Source organism: Pseudochaenichthys georgianus, chromosome 10, assembly GCF_902827115.2.
Source record: "Pseudochaenichthys georgianus chromosome 10, fPseGeo1.2, whole genome shotgun sequence".
Lineage (NCBI taxonomy): Eukaryota > Metazoa > Chordata > Actinopteri > Perciformes > Channichthyidae > Pseudochaenichthys > Pseudochaenichthys georgianus.
In genome coordinates this window covers 31,339,974-31,355,580 of record NC_047512.1, presented here as the reverse complement: position 1 = coordinate 31,355,580, position 15,607 = coordinate 31,339,974, and the positions used below count along the sequence as shown (strand labels likewise).

Genomic DNA, 15,607 nt, shown 5'->3' with positions numbered 1-15,607 from the left:
TGGAATCGAACACCCCCCCAGAACTACACATGCTGTCTATTGTGTTTCGCAAAATGTTCTATGGGACGTCTCTACTGAACGTTTTCGTTTTTCCCACAATTAGAAGTTGCCATTATTAAACACATTGGTGTTATCAAATGTAAAACATATAATTAATAAATGGGTGAAAATCGCTTGTGTCCATAATGTGCAGCATTAATATATACCCACATGACAGCTCATTGTTACTTTGTAATTCTACTCCACTACAATTCAGAGGTTAACCTGGTATTTTTACTCCACTGCATTTATTTGAGTTACTTTGCAGATTGTGATTAATTATGTGAAATATAAACAACCCTTAAATCAGACTTTAGTTACACCTGAGTACAATTCAGGGAAGGTGATTGTCAAATGCCAACAATCAGGAGAGATATTTGATAGTTGGTGCTTGAGAAGACTAAACATGTATCTGCAATTGACATGAATGGAAACAAGTAATAAAGTATATTCATTACTCGTTATTCTCTACTACTAGTTAATTAAATACTGTATATTATGGCTATTTTGCACATCCCTTTCAAGATTTTCAAAGGTTTATTGACATATCATACACAACTACGGTGTAGTTATGCAATGAATGAAAAACTTGGGTCACAGGTTCCACATCATTTTACAGCATATTGCTATACTATTTCAGACTCAGTATTGATATTCTTACATTCAAAGAAAATCAGTAATATCTTTAAAAACTACAGTCCTTTTCTATCAGCTGTGCACCGTTATGGTGTAAATATAACCTATCTATGAATTAGATCAAATGTAAAAGTCAGCCGAAATAGTGTTGATACTGCAAGGAGACGTATTGTGTGAAGAGAAATTGAAGATGTTGTTTAATTGTTGATATATTTATGATCCACGTCAAGTATTCAGTTTCGGCGGCATTTCTTCCAGTTTTTCCAAAGGTCTTCTCATCAGGGCTCTCTAAATAAAGAACTACGGCAGATCTGTAATATGTAATGCAGCCAAACCGTGTATTACAATGCCTTTATGTGATGACTTTCAAAGAGAAAAGCAAGAGCACTCGGAATTAAGTATTATTTTATTCTTTTAAAATGTTTTCCGGATTTCATATAATATAAACACCAAATCCCAGCATGCATTGCGGCTAACACATCCAATCAGCGAGCTTAAAACCATAGCTGAGGATCTTGGGTAATCGCTCGAAATGCCTACGTCTGTTTCCGGTTATATTTATTTTGAAATTCAGTTCCTGACGGACGCCAAAAAAGCCCGAAATTATGGAATTAAACCAATAAATAAAAAATACAGATTTCAGTATCCTGAGGCTCTGAGCCCCATTTATTTTCCTCACAGACGGCAACAAAAGTCCGAAATTATACGATTTAAAATAAAAGCAATAACTGTGGCTTGATATTGAGTAAGAACATGTTTTTATGAACCACACAGCTTCCGGTCTTCCTCGACCCGACCGGAGAAAAAGACGTGCTGCAGCCTGCAGGCACGAAACACATTACCAGTAGAAATACATTGCTTTTAAAATCGAATCAATAGATTAAAAATCGTGTTGGTGAACACGAAATGCCGTGAGACTGGGTTAGGCAGTCAGACGTGTACATAAATGTCACATCCTTTGGAGTCCTGTTTAAGATAATTGAAGTTTATAAACTGCGTTAAAATCACACATTGCCAAAACCAAGTAATTGATACACGTACATTTCAACTAACATTTCCTCTGAATGGATTGTTTCACATCTTTGTGCTCCGTTCTCATACACCAAGCTACTTTCATTGTCTCCCCAAACAACATGTTGTACAGCTGACCTCCTTATGATTGCTCTCTGCAATGATCCACTTTAGCGTGACCGTCAAATCACAATGGTGCCCAGGAGAGCGACCCAAAGCTGTGAAATTCTGTCTGTAGGCCTATTATCACAAATCACCTGTCCTTCAGATGCGTTTGGATCGGAATGACGCACGTTCTACGCAACACAGCAGCCTCCACATCATGTACTGTATGTTCGATAAATACGGTCTGTGAGGTGTGAGACTAAAGGGGGAAAGGGGGATGAGAGGGCTAAACGTGTGTGTGTGTGTGTGTGTGTGTGTGTGTGTGTGTGTGTGTGTGTGTGTGTGTGTGTGTGTGTGTGTGTGTGTGTGTGTGTGTGTGTGTGTGTGTGTGTGTGTGTGTGTGTGTGTGTGTGTGTGTGTGTGTGTGTGTGTGTGTGTGTGTGTGTGTGTGTGCTACAGAAGGGAATATGTGGAGAGGCGGCATCAGGTGGTCCCCTTCTCCACTGAGTAATTGAAGAGACCTACAGGATAATGAAACAATAGGACTCCCTCCTTACTCCAAAATTGCCTGCTCCCAATTCACAACAACAATAATTCATAGGCACAAGAGAAGATGTGGGTGTCTTTTTTCATCTGGGGGGGAGGACTTGTGTGATAGCAGGTAGTGGCCCTGTCATCCTCCATCATCTATTTACACACACTATGGGCTTGCATGCGCCAGGTTGCAAGCATGTGGCTCACTGGGAGAGAAAGAGATGTGTGAACTAATAGGTTCTGTATCAGCGTCTCACAGACCTCAGAGCTACTCTTGTCCACTCGGGGTTTCCATAGAGACAGAGACAGGCAGCACGGTGGGCGCAAAGAGCATGACGGAAGACAGGGAAGACCCACACACCAAATGAGGGGGTGAGAGATTAAAAAACAAGCAAATAAAAAAGAGGTGGGCGAAGTAAAAAGAAAGATGTTGGAGGGAGAGAGATGGATGGATAAGAAAATGTAGAGAGGAGAAGAAAAAGGACAGAGTGAGAGGAGGGCGAGGTTATAGATAAAGCAAGCCGAGAGGGGCAGGGGAGTTTATGGGAAGAGCGTGGGAGGATGTCAGGCCTTCAGTCACAGGGGAGTCACTGTGAGGTGGCTGCAGTGACGCCTGCAGTGATGTTAGAGCAGCAGCACATACACACAGCGGCATGCACATCAATTTTCCTAATGGCCTGCCCACCCGTCCACCGTCAACAAACAGTTTTCAGTCTCACTAAGACTAAAAGACAACATCACCCACACATCTGTCCTTATCTCTTTCTGTCCCTCACATGCTCTGGACAATACATTTAATTCCTCTGAATCATTTTCAAAAGAAGTATTTCTTCAGATTTCCAAATAGATTTATACCTCCCAGTTAAAAAATGAAAGGTTTGTAGGCAGCCTCTGAAGTATAAATGAAAATCATTAGCAGAGGCTTAAGGCATGAAACATGTTGCTCTGTCTAAAGTGTGAATGTAGGTAATTATGGCTGCTGGCCAATCTCTATTCATCTTGTTGTCAAAATGAATTCCTCTGTAACTTTCTGTCAATTAGCAGCCCCCTGCAACTCTCACCTGGAAGTAATGTTTATTGAATGCCCAGACACTGATCCTGCTATTATAAAGCACTTAGTAGCACACAAAGAATATAAAACATAATCATTTGTGAGGGCTTTATGCTTCCTAGCAGACAGCATTTCTCCATAGTATTCACCATTCATCTTTTCATTTACTACAGCCTCCTCCTCACCCTCCTTAACCCGCACCACCCACGCCCTTTACTTTTCTCACCCCCCTGCCCGCTGTGTGCCTCCCACCCATCTTCCCCCTTGACTGCTATGACTCAGTCCTCTTCCAGCAGAGGGTACAACAGGATAAAGACCGTGATGAAAAACAGCCAAGAAAACCACTTAACTTAAAGAACAATTGGCAAGGCAAAGTAGCTGCTGCATCTTTAGTTCCAGTGCCACCCACCACATACACACACACACACACACACACACACACACACACACACACACACACACACACACACACACACACACACACCCTCCATCAGAAATACACACACTGCCTCCACATTGTAATTGATGCACTCTTATTCTATTTGCTAACAGCAAAACTTCGAAGGCAGCGAGGAGTGTTTCAAAAATAGTTTTTCATTTCTCTAGATAGAAGTCTGTGTCGTCATGACTCAGTGACATGGATGGATGGTTTCTTAAAGGCGAACTTACCAAATGCACGGCGTTTCAAAAATAGTTTTTCATTTCTCTAGATAGAAGTCTGTGTCGTCATGACTCAGTGACATGGATGGATGGTTTCTTAAAGGCGAACTTGCCAAATGCACGGCGTACATGGAGCCTGATTCAGTAAACCTTGAGGGATTGTACCACCATTACTTTAACTCTTCTTGCATCAAAAGAAATTATGCAGTGATGCAGATTATAGGGGTAGACGAGTGTGTGCTTCCTGTCTGTCTCTTTGGTATTAAGTCCATTCAAGAACATTTGGGTCACAGAGACCTTACTTTAATAACTATGCAAACTAGATGCAGCGAAATAATGGATCATAATGTGAGCCATGTGACAAAGAGACAAGCTTACATAACAAACGATCAATCAGGGGGACAGGAAGGCACGTTTACAAAAAAGTGAGGGGCACTGTAGATGCTGGTTTAGAAGAATACCAATTTGTTTACCTCACACAGCAGCATAGGCCACTTTCTGCATAGTTAAAGCTTAATAAGCTCTGAATAAAGTGAAGGTCATTGTTTTATATTGGCATTCCAACTGGTTGGCATAGAAAATGACATTATTTCCCATGAACTATTGAGCTTTTAGGAAAATGATCAAAGTTTTCTTGGCTTGAGACTTCACATTTTCTGACACGAAGGCCGCTTTTTAAACTGTAGCTTTCCCATTGCTGGAGACGTTGATGTTTACCATGTATGTTCTAGTAATCAAAGATGATATTCAGATGCATCATGGTAAACGTAGGATCCAGTGTCACAGTGCCTGACCCATAACTTAAGATCAGCACATCTCTACATCTGTTGCTTTGATTTTGACTATTCATTTTAAAATCTGTTCTTCTCAAGCCCAAACTCATTGTGGAGTTGCTCAAATAAATTGCTGCAAAAAAACGAAAGCGGTTAACAGAAGGAGAAAAGTAGATTTACTTAACTAGAACTTTACTGAAGTACAACTTTGAGGTTTGGGGGGCGTGTGACGTAGTGGGTTGTCCGTAGGTTTTCGGATCAGGGGGTCACAGGTTCAAACCCCACTGCAGTCAGCATGTCGTTGTGTCCCTGGGCAAGACACTTCACCTCAAATTGCTCCTGTGGTGATTGTCCACAGTATTGAGTTTGTAAGTCGCTTTGGATAAAAGCGTCTAACAAGTAACATGTAATGTAATGAGGTACTTTTGTTTAAGTATATGTGACTTCAAAGGGAGACATTCTACTGCATTACATTTATCTGATTGTTGGCATAAGTTGCTTTAAAGACCAAAAAAAATAAAAATTGACATGAAAAACCTAGCATAAGCCTGTAAACACAATGATTAGTGAAGATTAAACTAGTATTTCCAAACCTTTGGGCCTGCAACCTATGCCTCAGTTTAGCTCTCACATATATATGAGTTGTGAGCAGTTCAACCAAAATTCTATATTTCCTCTTTAAACTTCTCGGATTGCCTCTTGGATCCTTAGCCAAATACTCTAAATAATTTAATATTTATACACATTTGAGTAGAGGAACTGACTTCTTTACCCTATTCATTATCTCACAACACCCAGAAGTATCTTGTGAGGAACGATAAGATTATAAAGTAGTTGCAATCTCAACTACAATAAAAGTCAATTTTCTTAATCTAATACGATACTGATAATAACCAACACAAATTGGCATACCTCCCTAACTGTATTTGTTGAGTATATTTTGCTTTACTAATATATGATTTAAATGAAGGACTTTCAAGTGTAGGATGTTGTACTTCTCCTTGTGGCAATGTTACTTGTAGGCTATCAGTAAAGTCAATATTTGAGTACATCTTCCACCTCTGAGGTATACACATGGACAATATTAATATCATTTCCTGTCAATATGCCTTGAGCCTTAAGAATTATGATGCTACATGTTTACCCCAAAAATAAGTTTATATTACAATTCTCTAATCACTCATTCTAGCACATATTACATTGTTTCTTATGAATGAAAGAAACTAGAGTCTGACATCATCAGCCAGGTCAGAGTTTGCCTGTGTGTCTCTGTATGCTTATCTGTGTATATGTGTGCTGGTTTTTATGTGTGTGATCTGTGTGTGGCACTGCTGCTGTTTGCACTGAAGCATGTATTAGCATGGGACCGGTGGAGGAGGGGAGTGTGTGTGTGTGTGTGTGTGTGTGTGTGTGTGTGTGTGTGTGTGTGTGTGTGTGTGTGTGTGTGTGTGTGTGTGTGTGTGTGTGTGTGTGTGTGTGTGTGTGTGTGTGTGTGTGTGTGTGTGTGTGTGTGTGTGTGTGTGTGTGTGTGTGTGTGTGTGTGTGTGTGTGTGTGTGTGTGTGTGTGTGTGTGTGTGTGTGTGTGTGTGTGTGTGTGTGTTTCTATCTACACTGATTGACGTCACAGACGCCAACTCATTCCCATCTTGTATGCGTGTGCTGGAGAGAATAGATCCCCATCTGCATCCAGCTCTTCTCCCCCCCTCTCTCTCTCCTCACCTCCCGGTACTTTCTCTTTCTCTCCTTCTCACCCTGCCTCTTCCCATTCACTTGCTCTTGTACATCCCACGTAGGGTGCAGCCAGCCTCGCAGATAAACAAGAATGTCGAACAACACAAACAATTTAAGGCAGCCAGACAGCAACATCCTCCCTCAGAGTGCAGAACCTTTCCACGCAACATCTGGTCACTTCAAGCATCACTGAGGAGGACATTTCACTTAGGCTTTTAATGTCACACACAACAATGTGTACACTGAAAAAACTGAAACATTGACTTTAATTAAACGTGTTATGTCAACAAATGTCACTTCACTTTATTAGTTTAGTTGAAGCAATAACATTTGGTTGAACGTAATATTTAAAGGAATCATTCTGTAAACTTTCATTGTTATGCGGATAATACTGTTACGGTGTGTGAAGCAGGCAGGACCCAAATGCAGAATAAAGTAAAAATTCCTTTATTTCAAGGCAAGGTGATAAACAAAGACCAAAACAGAACATTCACCGACAAACTAGGGTTACGTATTGTAACCCAGCTTCTATGAGTATAGAGAGGCGAAGTCACGCCCATCTACTTCCGGCCCATGGGACCCCGGAAGCGAAACATTTACATTGAATTCAATGGAGAGAGAAAACGTATCTTTTGATCCCGTTTGAATTGTGCCACGAACTACACATATGATGTTTGTCAATCTTAAACAATAAGTTCCATGTCAAAAAAGTCACATTTTGTCGTAAAACTGTTGAAATATAAGACTATGAAAAATACGCGACTACAAAGACTACAAATCCCAAATCCCATTCTGGCTCGCGTAAGTGATGTCACAGGCGATAATGCTCCAAGTGGTTGCGACTCGTAATTAAAGCGAAGAAGAAGATCTCATAACTGATTTATTCCCTCCAATAAATAAGAGATTGCTAAAAATATATTCACTTTTACAAGATGCCTGTGTGCTTTGTACCAGGTTGTAATCACATAAGTGATCATACCACTTGCTCGTTCTATCGCTTCCCGTCTGATGAAAGGACCAGGAGTCGTTGGACCAAACATATCAGGTAATACACATGTTTTGCATGGAACATAGTCAAGTTAGCTACATAGCTAGTAGCGAGCACGTTAGTTAGCATCACATTACTTAGCCTTGTCATTTGTATTAGCCTTAACATGAAGTGAACCCAAATGTTAAACAGTAAGAGTAGTCATGATGGTAAGTATTTTGTGAAACATTTGAAGATGAGCCTATCGCCCTCTCCACCAGGTGCTAAAGGGGCGGGAGGTAGGCTAACGGCACATTAGCATCTGCGATCTTTTCTACTTAATGCTATCTGCTCAAATGGTTAACATTGAACATTAAAAGATCAGGCAGTTCAGGGAGAGTCGAAGGAAGGAAGGCAGGCAGGCAGCTTTGCATGACATGTATTTATTTATAGAAGGACCATGCATACAACAACATTAATCTCAGCAAAGAGAAGAGATGCAATATGCCAGATTATAGCTAATAGCTAATTTCCATCTGTGGTCCATTCTTCTGGACGTGTTTCATTGTGATGATAGTGAGTCAATCTGTTTGTTGGAAAGACAGTAGTTGAGTGATTACTGATAGAACATTATTAAAAGAGATAATTATTCAAAGTGTTGTTACTTTAAAGCGTTGTTACTGACCTTTTTCTCTTTTATTTCCTTTACCTCACCTGTAACTGCTCAGACCCTGAGGAACATGCACACTGGACTGACCTGCTCTGGCAACCTGATTTCCACTGTACGTAATAGTATTTGGTTATGGTATATTATTTATATACATCAAAGGCACAATGCACCCCCCAGAGACACACATGTATTGAGTGTGATATTTTGCATAGGTCATGTGAAATCATCTTTACATACTAGAAAACTGTAGGAGCGGCAACTTGTTTTGAAATTGAATTTTTAATATCCGATAATAAAGTTGAACTGTTTTCTTTATTCTTCTCTCTTCCCAGCTCCATCCATCACCATGCTCTGTTCCTGCAGGTCCTGCTTGCTAATCAATGCTCATATTTTTTTACACAATTACAAATAAAGTCAATGTATTGTATGACATGAAGTTGTGTTTCATTCGGAGTCAATAATACATTCATTCTGCCTTCATCCATTCTGCCTTCAACTGCACAATGATTGTGGACTGCACCGACATCCATTGGTAAGATGAACCAAGCAAAGAGGGTCACCATCATGCCCAAGGACATCCAGCTGGCCCGCTGCATCCGCGAGAGAGGGCTTAAACTGACCTGAGACCAGCACACCCAAACACAAAAGCTCTTTTAAGAGCCACCTACAGTTTCAAAGAGTTGCAATCCTACGTTATTATAATTATTAAACTGGTTCATGTATCACTTAGTTTACTGAACCGTGATGAATGAAAGAAATTAGTGAGGTAGTGGTTTACTGAAGTTACAAAGACATTAATATATGAGTAACAGGTCAGTGTGTAAACACAAGCTTCTGTCAATTATGGATCATTCTATTTATATAAAAATAAAGTTCTAAAACAAGTATTCGGTATATTCCTTGATAGCTTTTGGAGAAGGTTGTTTTTAAGTTTACTAAAATCTATCGTTTCAACTGTTTCACTTTATAAAAAGGAACAGGTGAGTAGAGCATTATTGAGTTTTTTATTCTGTCAGTAAATTATCCAAATTAAATGTTTATCATTATTTTAGTCAACCCTAAACAAATTGATTGTACCTTTTTAATAATGACCTTACATGGTCGACAAAGTTAAATTAACTTCAGAAAATCAAATCAATTAATTTCTCCAACAGTCAACTATTTTCATAAAGAATATATATATTTTTCAAAGTCAACTTTATTGTCAATCTTACTCAGTTTGTGTTTATAGACAGAGAGATCAAAAAGACTTTTAAATCAAATAAAATTATACAATTTACAGATATGTATACGAATATATATATATATATATATCCTATATACACCATCATGTATAATGATGGTGGACACTTCACTGTCTGGATGGCAGATTGCTGGTCTCTGCTCAGTCGCATTGAGGCAAGCATTGCCTCAAGCCCCCGACCCCCATGCCCCTTCATCAGCTCCGGCACGGTGACAATGGCCTGACAAAAGCCATGCCATGCCACACTGTGCACCCCTCAGTGCAGACCTGAACCAGTCTACATCCTGATTGGCGATGTCTCTGGCCAGTGGGTTGTATGTCTCCTCTCACTGTTGGTAAAGTTGAGACACCGGCTGGACTACTTTGGAAGTGCCAGGCTTCCTCCACTGGCACTCAACATCTGTGGAGCTGATCTGCCAATGCTGCAGCGTGGCTGCATTTGTACATCCCCCGTGCACAATCACAGACAGCGCTCTGCATCGCGCCATCGTCTCCCATGCAGATCTGTACAAATAAAGTAAGTACCATGTTTGTTAGCATGCTATAATAGATTGAATGAGCAATAATACAAGGATGGTCCGGATCTGGGGGTGGGAGGGGTTATTTTTCCATAGTTTTGTCCTCTTGTCTGATTGTTGTTATTGTTTGTTTTTTCTCTCTTTTTGTAATTTGTGTTGTACTGGTTGTGATTGTACATTGTATTTTTCTAAATGTGTATGAATACATTTTTGAAAAACATTTGATCAACAATAAAAAAGGATGTGGTCAGGATCTAGACTCAGTGTGTAGTTTATTAATTAATCAATGCTCTCTACATTAGGAAAACACATACCAGTGTACCAGAGGGAGTCACACACAGCTGTGCCTGGATAACCAAACAAATTGACAAGATAACCAAAACCCTTGACTCTACACACAGCAAATAAACTCAAATGACACAACGAGATGTAAAAGGAGATCACACATACAGTATAGTCGATATAAAACTGGCCTTGTTAAACTGTACCTTGTTAGCTAATGTTAGCTAGCTGACATTAACGTTACACATTGCACTCATATTACTCACCGAAACCTTGTAAAGCCGGTCCCGCTACAGAACCGACTAACTCCCCTTTCGTGTATGTCCAGCTCTCAACGTGTCCAGACTTGTAGTGATGTTCACCTCGTTTTATACTTTTATTCTCATTCTGAAAGAAACAGGTGAAATTTGCTAACGTGACGGCCGTCTTTGTGATGGTGACGCGTATTGTGCGAGACCAGAGAACTGTAGTTCACTCAGCGGTTTCACACAAAAAAATGTGTAACTTCACAGTTTTACGACACATTTTTTTCTTTTTGACTTGCAAAATATTCTTTTAAATTGACAAACATCATATGTGTTATTCATGGCACAATTCAAACGGGATCAAAAGATAACCTTTCTCTCTCCATTGACTTCAATGTATAATGTTACGCTTCCGGGGTCCCATGGAGGCTCCCGGAAAGGGAGGGACTTCGCCTCTCTATAGGCGCAGCCCTCTAAGGCTATCGCTATTGGGTAAACCCCACTGCACGTGTGCAGCACTGACAGACTTATTCCACGCCCACCTACGACGTGGGCCCCACCTCCGGGCTCACTTCCGTATAAATAGGAAGTAGGCCCTACAATCCGCTCCCACAGCTTTTCTTCAGCTATTCGCGGCACCAGTGGGGCCCGAACCTTAGAGGGCTGCGCCTATACTCATAGAGGCTGGGTTACAATACGTAACCCTAGTCCTATTTCGTATAAGGCTTCGCCCTCTAAGGCTATCGCTATTGGGTTAAGGGCGAAGCAGGATGTAGTCCACGCCCCACTGGTTCCGTCCGTTACCAGAAGCACAAAACACACCTACTCAGTTAATAACCCATGTCCATTTCGCCGTGCGTAAATGGAGCATCACGTTCCCAGGGAATATAGCATTTCCAAAATGAATATTTCCCCATCAAGGAACGAAGGTAGGCTTACTCGGGCTACCTGTCGTTTAAAAAGTAGAGTTTTTAAGTCTTACTTGTTAAAAACGATCAAGAGAGCGGAGCAACGGCCGCTTTCTACATGCCGACAGGCAGGAGCAACCTGATCTCACCAGAATGCGTGACTCCACCACGACTCCTTAACACCACAATGCGTGGTGGAGTCACGAACTTTGTTACATTTGCGTGTCGGCACCACGCAAACAACCCCAATGTAAAGTGAATGAGGCTCCTTTGTCGTGGTGCACACACGCATTTCTACAACGGCCCGCAGTGAGCTTTTATTCTATACAACGTTTTTAAAATCTACTATAAGCTTGTAGTAACTCACGGGAGGCTTCTTTTATTTTATTTGTATTCATAATAATTTTTATTTTTCGTCAGAATGTAAAAATTACATTAGTTACGAATTTGTGTTCTCAAAAAACAGTGCATTGTGTGTAATGCAACTGTGATTTTTATTAAATAGGTCGTTTTTAAGGAAGGCCAGAGCTTCAGCTGTGTCAAATAGATTGTTCCCTTCAGTTAACGTTATTTAAAAGATAATGATAATGTCCTCTGTATTGTATTACGAGCGTCCATTCCCATTGGATAACGGAGAATGTTACACCCGGAAGTAAGTAGCCTATTCTCCTTACGCTCCGTAAGGAGAATAGGCTACTTACTTCCGGGTGTCCACACTACAGCTCCAAAAATAGCTTGGAGCTGGGCGTGTCTGGAGCTTGGGGATTTTATTCAAGCAACACGGCCAACAACCAATCACATGAATCTCCCGCCCCCAACATACAAAGCAAAAACCCCCGGGGATTGTATGGGAGCAATATATATATAAACTCCCCAAACAGGCGAAAACCTACCAGTTTCCCCCACTGTCTCTACCACCTCCCTCCATGCCTGGTTCCTCCGGTTTGTATCCCGGTAGGTGAAGAGGGTCTGGTCATACAAAACCGGGTGATTTGCTACGGCGATAGTTAGTTTCTCCTCCGACTTTTTTTGAAATATAGAAATGAACGGCGGGATATCTCTCCCAGCTTAGACGCGGTTTGATTGGCTACAGCTTCAGCTGTCAGATTTTGGGAAACGGGATTTGATTGGCTGGCGCTGGCTACTCCGGCGTCCAGGCGACCAGAAGTTGAACAATGTTCAACTTCTGGTCGCCTGGGACGCCTGAGACGCCTCGCTCTGCTACCCACAATTCAGTTCGGCGAAAAAGCGCGGCTACGTGACGTCACCCCATTGAAAGTGAATGGGCAGCTTGGAGCAGCTTGGAGCTTTCGACGCTGTCGACGCTGTAGTGTAGACGGGCCGTTACTGTCGATTGATTTTACTCTGCACTACTCATCGACTAAAAAACACCAAATTATCCTTGTTAATTACACAACATTTATTGCTTTGAATTGTGTGCAATGCTTTTGTATTTTCCCCCTTCGATTCGGAGAAACAAATATTTTTTCGGAGTTTTAGGATGGCCGAAGACACTACACTACCCAGAATCCTCAGCCATCCTGTCTCTGTTTATGAGAAGGCTCATAAACAGGACCCTGAGGCGGGTTTATGCTCCAACTTGTGGAGGTGTGTGCAGTGTTTTTCACCTCCTGCGTAACAGCCGTGCTAGGCTTAATACGACTGTGTGTAGGCACAACTAAGACAGAGGAAAAATCGCGCTGCTTGTTACCCGTAAGGATAGAAGCGGCCGATTTAAATGTCAAGCCCTGCTGTCTTATAACCGACTGGTTAAATACCGCAGGCTTATACAGCAAGCCTAGCTGTTTGCTAACCGTTCGATTAGAAACAGCTGGCTCCACCAGCGAGTCCCTCTGTCTATTAACCGACCGGTTAACAGCAGATGGATTATGCAACAAGTCCCGCTGCTTTTTAATCAATAGATTAATAGCAACCGGCCTGACTGGTGTGGGGTATACGTGAGACACAGATGCTACAGACACACTGTTGAGATTTGAATCATTTTTATTGACCAATCTCTCTTCCCACATAACCCCCCTAAAGAGTAATCTTCTGTTCTGCTTCCTCGGAGGTTCTCTCGGAGGAGCAGACCAGGAGCGGGGGTTCTTCCTTCCCCTCCGACTCGCCGCCTGCAGATCCTGTCTCTGCGGCGGAGGAGCGGAGACCTGGGACGGAGCCCCTGCCGCTGCCGAAGGGCGGTGCTGACGCCGTTGCTGCTCTCGCCGTTGCTGCTCTCGCCGCTGTCCGCTCTGCCCCCGTTGAGACTGTAGCGGGGGCTGCGGATGCTGTCGTTGCTGACGCTGCTGTCGCTGCGGACGTTTGTCCTGTAGCCAGCTAGCATGACGCCTTATGTCGTCTGCTTGCTCTGAAGCAGACTTCATACTTTCCACCATGGTATGGAACTGTGGTCCAAATAGTCCGTCCGGACTAATTGGAGCCTCCAGAAGATCTTTTCCTGCACCCTCCGGTATATTCCCCTGCTGTAGCCAGAGATACCGGTGGACCATGCCGCAATCAGCGCCTGCGAGACTGCGACTGCTGCGCACAGGGTGAGTCCAGTACTGGCCGCCTTGCCTATCTCCTCAGCCTCCCCTGAGGACATAGTCTTAGACTGCTCCGACATTTCCACCATGGAGTTTGTCAGCAACGCTATGTTATTTGCCGCCGCTGACGCCTGGAAAGCACACTGGTGCATCCGGTCCGTCTGTTTGGCGACAAACCTGTCTTTGGTGGCAGCCAGCATGGGTTGCCGTCCGGAAACCGAGCTGGCCTGCCTAGCCCCAAAGAATGCCGTGAGGTTCGGCTCTAGTGGAGGCACGGTCGGGAAACCCACGTCCGTGAGTCCCTCCACTCTCGTGAGAGGCACGTATGTCCCTATCGGAGACCTCATGGCTCCAGGGTCCGCTGCCGCCCCCTCCTGGTACTTCCTTATGGCCGGGAAGCGTGGCCAGACCGGGTCCCTCCTGACCCTGTGTACCCGGGAGAACACCCCGGACATATCATCCGGCGGCGAGCTCTCCTGAGCTAGGGGAACGGGGAGATTTCTCCAGACGGCCGCTCTCTGGCAGTTCCATGCAGGAGAATCCCGCCAATCGACGGCAATGCCGTGTTGGCGGAGATAGGGATCACGGGATCATACACCGGACCTACACCGGTTTCCCTATCTGTCTCCTCCGTCCGGAGGGGAGAGACAATGGGGGAATCACCCGTTGATCCCTGTATGGAGGGGAGGTAGTCGTCCGACTCGTGCCCTCCACTCTGATCCAGAAAGTCAATGGCTTTGTCCCCGGAGTACTCCTCCCGGACGTGCCAATCGTCCTCGGCAGCTGCAGCAGCGAGAGCGTCCGCTCTCTGCTGTCTGAGGGCCAGCGGGAGACGGGCACAATGCGAGCATGCTACCCCGGGAATGAGAGCAGCGTTCGCATGCTCTAATCCCAGGCAGGATTCACACTGTGAGTGCCTGTCAAAGCTCATGATGTAGCCCGACCCGCACACGAGGCAATCCCTGACACAGCCTTGACTTTCCTGTCCAGTCTCCATGTTAGAAAAACAAAGCTTTTTAGGAGGAATCTTTGTTTTTCAGAGGTAGCTCTCAAAAGAACCGTTTTTGCCTGTCAATGCTTCTGCAACGGAGTGCTGAAGAAAAGTAGGAGCAGATTGTAGGGCCTACTTCCTATTTATACGGAAGTGAGCCCGGAGGTGGGGCCCAAGTCGTAGGTGGGCGTGGAATAAGTCTGTCAGTGCTGCACACGTGCAGTGGGGTTTACCTAATAGCGATAGCCTTAGAGGGCGAAGCCTTATACGAAATAGAACTAGTCATGACACAAGACGAACGGACAAAGACAGACAGAAAAACCAGAACTTAAATACACACAACACTAATCACACAAACAAGACACAGGTGAGGAGAAAACACAGGGGCCACAGGTGAACACAATCGGGTAATCAGACACACCAGGGAAACTAACGACAGGGAACCACAGACAGATCTAAACAAGACAAAACACAACGCAGACAGAAAACCAAAAACAGATATAGACAAGACAAAACACCATAAAGACAGATCGTGACAGATACTCAACTATATTTATCAATCAAGCCTGATGAAATTAATAATCTAAATAAAATTCAAGACTGCCTCAAGGACTTCAAAACGTGGATGACCTTACATGTTTTGATGATAAACACGACCAAAACTGAAGTTATTGTACTTGGCCCGAAGAATCTACGAAAC

The 15,607-nt window shown here is 43.2% G+C and overlaps 1 long non-coding RNA gene across 1 annotated transcript; it reads left to right on the top strand.

The window, feature by feature from the left end:
* Positions 1–7,524: 7,524 nt before the first annotated feature.
* On the top strand, positions 7,525–8,611 carry LOC139434632 (uncharacterized). Its single transcript, XR_011643967.1, has 3 exons — positions 7,525–7,585; positions 8,236–8,289; positions 8,510–8,611. It is a non-coding gene; the product is annotated as an uncharacterized lncRNA (long non-coding RNA).
* Positions 8,612–15,607: the final 6,996 nt, after the last annotated feature.